The sequence below is a fragment of the Trichosurus vulpecula genome, chromosome 3 (genome assembly GCF_011100635.1).
Source record: "Trichosurus vulpecula isolate mTriVul1 chromosome 3, mTriVul1.pri, whole genome shotgun sequence".
In the NCBI taxonomy this organism is placed as follows: Eukaryota; Metazoa; Chordata; class Mammalia; order Diprotodontia; family Phalangeridae; genus Trichosurus; species Trichosurus vulpecula.
The window spans coordinates 38,042,858-38,048,857 of NC_050575.1; the positions used below are offsets into that span (position 1 = coordinate 38,042,858).

At 38.2% G+C, this 6,000-nt stretch overlaps 1 pseudogene; it reads right to left on the minus strand.

Moving 5' to 3' along the window:
- Nucleotides 1–2,574: 2,574 nt before the first annotated feature.
- On the minus strand, nt 2,575–2,660 carry LOC118845159 (annotated as a pseudogene).
- Nucleotides 2,661–6,000: the final 3,340 nt, after the last annotated feature.

The window sequence follows — 6,000 nt, forward strand, 5'->3', positions numbered from 1 at the left end:
CCATGTAGCTTCATTTATGATTTCTTGAAATAGAGCTCTGGAAAACCAGGCTTTTATAAAGCCCATGGGGATTAAACGGAACAGCTTGACTATGCCTTAAACAAAAATCACTCTGGCTTTCACTGATTGGCCAAGAATAGGTCCCAGCCCAAGTCTCACTTGGTTATTGTTCGGGTTTTGATGTCACTGAGTGAGTGGAAATAGCAATTGTTTCTGTCCTCGTCAGAAACTCTGAGGGTCTTTCCCTCCCAGATTGATTTTTTTTTTTTGAGTAGGCAAACTAGGCTACGTTTTGCCTCATTTCTTACCTAGCCTTTAATCACTGAATGGGTGTTGCCTCAAACTGAGACTTGGGAAAGGCTTAAAAAGGCCGAAGTCTCCCACTGCATCTGGGGCCATCTCCAGTCAATCCTGACCTATGTCTTGAACATAAGACTCCAAATTACTCTGGAAGAAAGAGTGAGGATGATGGCTTTGCACAGCCTTACCTCACTTAAATCCAATTCACTTGCAAGTCATGACATCACCCTCCTGATGTCACTGGTCCTCTGACAAATAACAACTGAAAAAATTATATCAGTAGTTGATGTTCAATTATTTAATAGTACTAAAGATTTTAGTGTCAAGAACTTTCTTTTTTAAGTCTTCAAAAGATGTTGATATTGCACCTTCATGACCACTCACCAGGTTACCTCTTCATGTGTATTGCTTCTGAGAATGATGGCTCCAAGTATTGGGCTAGAAACACTACTCTTCCCAAGGCTCTTTGGTTCAAGGTCCTGAGCTGTCTCCATCAGGGTTTGAGGAGAAATGGTGGTCAAGTTAATGGTGGTGACTTGACTTGTCTGGCATTTGATGCTTCCCATTTCCCCAAGGTGTCCTAGAGCCTAAATTAGAGAGGTGAAAAGATTATCCAAAGGATGAACAACTTTCAGGTGGGAGGTGATACAATCAAGAGCACAAGTAGAAGAGTTGGCCTTGGCAACAGTAAACGTCACCTATTTATGATAGATTTCTTTATTTCTCTTCCTTTACATAGCTAAGTTCCTAAAAAAAAGTCATATACTTCAGTTCATTTCATCTTCCACTCACTTGTCAATCTACTGTAATTAGGCTTTAGTAAATGAGGAAAAAGTAAAAGAATTAGTGGGAGTAGCGAGGACCTAGTTGAGCTTTGACAACAGATATAAATGTGTAGGGCACCTCAGTCAGTACAGTACTGTACAGTAATGTGATTTCCTGTAGCTTCCAGTAAGCAAGTAGGAGCAGAGATGGCTGATGATAAGGGTAACTAAGAATTGATTTAGGCATGAATGGACATATAGGTGGACAAGGATTTTTAGGACAGAGGACAGTGCCATTTTGAAACTGTTAAGATTTTCAAGTGATTGGGAGGAGACGCCAGGGAGGGGAGGAGTGATGTTTGAAGTAAATTTGAAGAATAGATTTAAGAGTGAGACAGAGGGAGAGATGAAAAGATTAGGTTGCTAGTTTAACGCCACATTAATTGTCTTTTGTCTTCCCATCTTTAGTTTTGTAACTATTTTCTTTTAAAAAGAGAGGAAAAAATAGTAAAATTCTTCAGGGCAAATATTTCAAAGAAAATAGTATTTCTTTCAGAGCAGTTATGCAACCTTTGTCCTTCTACTTCCTAATACCCATTGCCTAAGGGGTTTATATCATATCTCTCTCCTTCCAGTAAGGCATTCTTTATCAGAGAAATATTTCCACTTAAGGGTAGATGCATTTATAAAATTTATGAAAGATAACACTTTATGCAGCAGTGTCAGAAAATGAGGCACTACAGATTTTCCATCTAACTGAAGTTAATCCTTTTAAGTAGCAATCTCAAAAAAAAAAAGAATTTTAATCATTTTTGATAGGAATTGTCTAACATACATTATGCTACATTTTAAAGTATAAAATAGTACATATAATACACTTTTTTCTCGATGTCTTTTTAACCATCTTTAAGTTATAATTATGCACAATAATTATCACACTGATTGGTAATATTGTGATATTTTCAGGAGTTATTAAAACTGTTTGTTCCTACCCTAAATATTCCATATTATTGTATCTTTTGAGTTCTCTCAATTTTTTATAGTTTTCCAGTTTCTTCTGTTACAGGCAGACCTGATCAGGCTAGAAAGTCAAGGTAAGAGTAGAACAAAATGAAACACGTTGTACATATAACGGTTAACAAAAGGATATTTAGCCTTAACAGAGGAAGGATGTTCTTAGGATACAGTGTTGATTCATTTGAGTGCAGCTTTGTTATGTTAGTGATGGTTATGCTGGATGGCCATTCAGAAACTTCAAGAAGCTCATTTTGCCCTGTCCCACTTATACACAGAAAACCAGAAGCTTTAATATCCTTACCCAATTATGTTTTGAGGAGAAGATTGTTTCAATGCCTTTTTTTCCCTCCTCAAGATACTTTTATTATGTTTGCATTAACAGTAAGAATTAGAAAGTGCCAATTTTGGCACCATAAGTACAGCAGTATACATTCGACACCAATGTCCTAGTTTATCCGAATAAACAAGGGCTGCCATTTTGGAACAATTGCTTAAAAATTTGGAATGCCATGAATTTTCACATCATCATTGTGCTGGGAGTACACTAATCTTCTCTGTATCTTTGCAATTTTAACTTGTTTTTGTTTTTTGCATTTTTTTTGGAGGGGGGAAGCCAGGGCAGGAATTAAGTGACTTACCCAAGGTCACACAGCTAGTAAGTATGCCACATGTCTGAGGCCAGATTTGAACTTGGGTCCTCCTGACTCCAGGGCCAGTGCTCTACTCACTGCACCACCTAACTGCCCCTTCTTTGCAATTTTAGTATAAGCGCTGCTGAAACAAGCTTTGTTTCAGTGACTTTTAAGGACAATAACTAGCATAGTCTATATGACAAAGGACCCAGCAAATTTTTTCCTTACCATATGTCCCTTACTGTCATGTCACTTTTTGCTGCAATCAGGATACTTGGACTTTATAAATTCCACTTGCACTTCCACTACCACCTCAACCACCACTACCACCTCCTCTATTCCTCTTCTAAATGGCTGATTCTGATATGCCATAAAATAGGAAATCAGATAAATAATCTCAAAGTAAGGACCTCTCCCATGAGTAAAATATTTGACACTTATTTCATGGACTTTGTGACATATTTTGGCTACTTCAAAACAGAGATTAAATAACTTGTAATGTTGGACAATAGAAGTTCCCTCACACCACTAGCCCTACTTCCAACCCACCTCCCAAAGCCAATGATGGCATCCCTTGTGAAGAAAGGGGTCACAATTACAAACATCATCACAAATGGAAGACCAATGACCATCAATGGAAAAGTAAACCCAAGAGTCCCAAGAAAGGCAGTACCCATAGGTCCTGCTTCCAGACTTTGTCTAATGATACATAAAGATTCAATCTGGCGACTACCTCTGCAAATGCTTCATCCCCTACCTCCTCCACAGTCATAGCTGTTGAAGACTCAGAAAAGAAAGTTCTTAGCAGCAAAGTCCTTGGTACCATCAAATGATTCAATATGAGAAACTGAAATGGTTTTATCAATGAAAATTATATTAACAAATATGATTGCCATGTATTTATTCTACCATACCTTAAAAATCAGAGGCTCTTTCCATCTGACTTACAGTCAAAACCTCCTATATGTTTTACCTTCCCTCAATTACAATGTGAGCTCCTTGAAAGAAAAGGCTTTTTCCCCTTTTCTTTTTGTATCCCTAGTGTTTGGCACAGTGTTTTACACATAGTAAGCACTTAATAAGTGCTTTTTCATTCATTCGTCTCTTTTGTGACTTCAGAGAAAAGCTGTATTATTTTTCCTTCTCCTTCTTCTCCTTCTCCTTCTCCTCCTCCTTCTTCTCTTCCTCCTCCTCTCTTTCTCTTCTTCTTCTTCCTCCTCCTCCTCCTCCTCCTCATCCTCCTCCTCCTTCTCCTCCTCTTTCTTCCCATTGTTATATTTTGTTTGGCAAAGACTGGCTTCCAAAGAATTCTGTTTTGTTTTGTTCAGGGCTGTTGACATTCCTAAGAGTAAAATCCTGTATGAAAAGAACATGTTTAATCACCTCCATGGAACTTTTGTGGGAGGATTTGTCTGTTTAAGTCTGTATTGTCTGTCCCTGAGAGTATGTGACTTTTTAAACCTTGGAGAGCCACAACAGATCCAGTCTGAATGTTTTCCTCTGAACTTCCTCCTCCCCCCCCTACCTCCTTGTGCTTCTCTGGTTTCTAATTTTCCACTGCAATTTGATTCCAGCTCCTCAGAGTAACTGTTGTAGCTGTGAGGCTAAGGAGCCTTAAATATACCCTCTTTGTCTTCTACTCATGTCTTTGAAGAGACAATACCCTCTCTCAACTTGAGCATCTCTAGTTTCTAACCTTGATTCAGGATTTTTACTCCCACCCCAGCAGAAGCTTCCCACATGTTCACAAGTGGCCTTAGAGGTAAGAAGCCTTTAATTACTGTTCCTTGTCTTTTCTATGTATCTGTGAAGGATCTGCTTCCAGCCCAACCCCCTCCTCAGCCATCATTGAAGGGAGTAAATCTTGGAGAGTCCGAGGCCTCACCATCCTCACCATCACCAGAACCAACTAAGAACCAATTTCTACCAAAGGGAAGGTAATCCAGGGCTCCAGGCATAGCAGCTCCTTTCTGATTTATTGACCCTGCTTCTAACCCAGATCTCTCAGTTGTCACCCGAGGAAGCAACCCTTGTGGAGATACAACCTTACTGATCTGCAGGTTCTATATCTTTTGACCCATCTGTAGCCACAGCCACTGAAAACTCCAGAAAGAAATCATACCACCAAAGTCCTTGGCACTGTCAGATAACTCATCGTTAGGAATGAGTATTGTTTTATCCATGGAAATATAATAAAGGCAGTATATGACCATTTGCTTTGCTACTGTACCCTAAGAACTATCTGATTTGCAACTGAAAATAACCCTCTATCTATCGTATTCCCATATCAAAAAAAGAACTCCTTAAGAATAGGGTCCATCTTGCTCTTCTCTCTGTATCTCCAGCACTTAGGGCACAGGTTTGCACATAGTAAGCACTTAATAAATGCCTTTTTATTCATTCATATACTCATTCTTTCCATAACTTAGGAATGTATATGCCTAATTAAGTTAGAATTCCCTTTAAGAGAAACCAAGTATCTCTATGATTAATTATTATCTAGATCAGAAGTTTCTGAATAAGTGGAATTGGTATTCAGAAGCTTCTAAACATAAAAATGAAGTCTTGTTCAAAAGCTACAAAACTTCAGAGTAAACAAAAATTACAATTGACATAAAAGAGAAAAATCAACTGCTTCCCTAAATTAATGCACAAATCTTTCTTTTTCATTCTTCAGTGGAAAATCCCAACCACCTGAGAAACATACTCCACCAATTTGGTCTTTTCTGGGGAAGAAAAAGAAGTGCAATCGATTCCTGATTTAGTCCTGAGAAAGACCTGGATAAATTGGTATTAGAATAGATGAGAAAATGCAAATCTCAAAACATAGTATAAATTCCAGGAAAGGAATGTTTTCTGCGTGAACGATTTTATTGGAAGAAAAAAAAACCCACCAAGCATTTATCTTGTTTGTCTGTTTTTGCACACATATGAAGTATTCACCTCAATGGAAATGGCAAACAGCTTTTCAATATAACTGGCCAACTTTGAAAGGAGCAAGACTTTTTAGCATCCTGTTAGGATGTTGATGTGAAAGGTAATAGAAGAGCCCACATACACTCCAGAAAATATCAAAAAAGTTATCAGAAAGATCAAGGATCATCAAGATAAAAGACAAACCGTAATAATTTTCCTAATTTCATCCAGGCTTGCACAAGGAGATAGCTAGAAATCTGTGGACACTCAGAGGGGTCAAAATAGAGGAGGCAAAAGGCAACACAAGTTTTGGTAAATAGCTTGTAGTCTTCAGGCAATCTGAGAAGGAAAGTGCTAAGGGTGAAGGATTG